General features: G+C 36.5%; 1 protein-coding gene across 2 annotated transcripts in view; it reads left to right on the top strand.

Annotated features, from left to right (window-relative positions):
• The window catches only part of LOC128894156 (serine/threonine-protein phosphatase 2A 56 kDa regulatory subunit epsilon isoform), a 31,179-nt gene that overhangs the window by 9,644 nt on the left and 18,702 nt on the right, over window positions 1-2,833 (top strand). The window lies entirely within an intron of this gene.

Genomic DNA, 2,833 nt, shown 5'->3' on the forward strand with positions numbered 1-2,833 from the left:
AAGAAGTAAGGAAACTTAATATATAGTAGAACTGGATCTTTTTCAAATGTAGTACCTTCTTAGGTTTTCTATTGGAACTCCCTTTGTATTATAAAATAGAAATTCCACGTTAGAGGATATTTTGTATCAGGCTCTGGAGGTAAATATTTTTCAATATAGTAAAGAAAGAAGTAGGGAAACTTAACACTTTATCTACCGGGCTATTTAGAAACAGTCTATAATTTAAAAAGAATTTTCTACAGTAGCATATGCCAATTTAGTTGTCGCAAATTAAACTTGAACTTTAAGCCTTGGAATTGTCCGTGGTAATAAGAAGAAAAGTGAAGGCGAAACGGCAGAGGAAAAGAACGCAGAATGCTTTGGTAGAGATTAGGAAGATTCAAGTGGCGAGCTGTGCCTCGTAATTTACGATCGGTTGAACCTTGCATATCTCTTCTTCGGCGCGTATTTTCGCCGATTTCGAGAACGTTCCAAAGAAGCTACAGGCCTTATACCCATCCACTCGAAGATTTGCGCTGCATGACTACCTTCGAACGCACCGTAAGTCGCCTCAGGGGCGCCTCTGGAGTGCCAAGGACGAAACCTTTGACCGCAACGGAAATTTCTATTCCTCTTTTATATAAGCTAGGAAATCAGATTAACAGTAGAGAAAAATATCGCGTGGACTACTGTTTAGATTAAAAAAAAAAGAAAAGAAACCACCATATCGAATTGAGTAACCTCCTCCTGTTCGAAGTTGGTTAAAAATCTACGCCATTTGTTAGTGGGATCGACAGGTCCGTGGCTCGATCACGGAGATCTATAGCAGTGATGGGCAAAAACCCTATGCTTCGAATAAATCTGAAGCTCGCCGAACCATGGTTCTTTCATTTTTACATTTTAACAGAAACCGTTTCGTCTGTTAATTGCTATGCGTTTGTATCATTTTCTTCTTGGAAAATGTTCAAAAGAGGACACGAGACAAATATACCGGCAAGCACCTCTCTTAATCTGGCAGGACCAAGACTGCAGAATCAAGTTTAAGTTTATCGGACTTAGTGGAATATTTAGTACTTATATTGTACTAATTTGTACCGCCAAAAGAAATTTTATACCTCGTACTCATATCGGACTTAGTGAAATATTTACTACTTATTTTGTACTAATTTGTACCGCCAACAGTAATCTTGTACCTCGTGCCGTTTACGAAAAAATCGTGGCGCTGCTAGCTTAACATTAATATTACGATATTCTTGAAAACGGTAACAGGTACAAAATTTCTTTTGGCGGTACAAATTAGTACAAATTCAGTACTAAATGTATCCGCTTCGATTTTTTCATTTATATTAATTTTTAACATTTTCAGCCGCTAGCGTAACGTTGAACTAACAGCGCCGCGATTTTTTTCAAAAACAGTACGAGGTACAAAATTTCTTTCGGCGGTACAAATTAGTACAATATAAGTACTAAATATTCCACTAAGTCCGATAAACTTGAACTTGATTCTGCAGTCTTGGTCCTGCCAGATTAAGATAGGTGCTTGCCGATATGTTTGTCTGGTTTCCTCTTTTGAACATTTTCCAAGAAGAAAATGATACAAACACATTAGCGATTAACAGACGAAACGCTTTCTGTTAAAATATCGAAATAGAAGAACCATGAATGACGGAATCGTCGAATGCAGAGAGCGCACGTAGCGTAGTACGATGATAACGTAAGAAACGAGCAGCGGTGTAAAATATGCGATCGATTTGCATGGTGCTTACCCGAGCCACGTATCTCGCCGATTCGTGTCAATAATTATGTTAATAGGGTACTGCTAATGGAGTGGATTTTCAATCGCAAAAGGAACGCGTCTAGACGATCGTGCAAAACGTTTCTACCGTTGACATTTACGCGAATCATTATAAGAGAGCGCGTCATTCCTCGAATAGCAGGTAGAGCATGCCGTGAAAAGCAGAGAGTGCACCCGCGACGAGGGGCGTTAGCATGTTCATGTACAGTGCGCGTCAAACAAACGTGTCCACCTAGTATTTCTCCTTAAAACTTCATTTACCGTGAGCCTGTTTATAGGCTTTTTAATTGCAATATTTAGTTACTCGAATTTATTTACTGTGTTGATAATTGTCTACTTACAATGTTCAGTGTTTGGTAACAGACTTGACTTCCAATGTACTTAATAACAGTATGGAGGAATTATTGCCAGCCTAGATTGGCATATGCTACTGTAGAAAATTCTTTTTTAATTAAAGACTGTTTCTAAATGCCCGGTAGATAAAGTGTTAAGTTTCCCTATTTCTTCCTTTACTACATTGAAAAATATTTACTTTTAGACCCTTACGTAAATTATCCTCTAACGTGGAATTTCTATTTTATAATACAAAGGGAGTTCCGATAGAAAACCTAAGAAGGTACTACATTTGAAAAAGATCCAGTTCTACTATTTATTAAGTTTCCTTACTTCTTTCTTTACTACATTGAAAAATATTTACCCTTAAAGCCTGACGTAAAATTCCAATAGAAAACCTAAGAAGGTACTACATTTAAAAAAGATCCAGTTCTACTATCTATTAAGTTTCTTTACTTCTTCCTTTACTCCATTGAAAAATATTTACCTCTAAAGCCTGACGTAAAATTCCAATAGAAAACCTAAGAAGGTACTACATTTAAAAAAGATCCAGTTCTACTATTTATTAAGTTTCCTTACTTCTTTCTTTACTCCATTGAAAAATATTTACCTCTAAAACCTGACGTAAAATTCCAATAGAAAACCTAAGAAGGTACTACATTTAAAAAAGATCCAGTTCTACTATCTATTAAGTTTCTTTACTTCTTCCTTTACTCCATTGAAAAA

The sequence above is a fragment of the Hylaeus anthracinus genome, unplaced genomic scaffold (genome assembly GCF_026225885.1).
Source record: "Hylaeus anthracinus isolate JK02 unplaced genomic scaffold, UHH_iyHylAnth1.0_haploid 3, whole genome shotgun sequence".
NCBI classification, from domain to species: domain Eukaryota; kingdom Metazoa; phylum Arthropoda; class Insecta; order Hymenoptera; family Colletidae; genus Hylaeus; species Hylaeus anthracinus.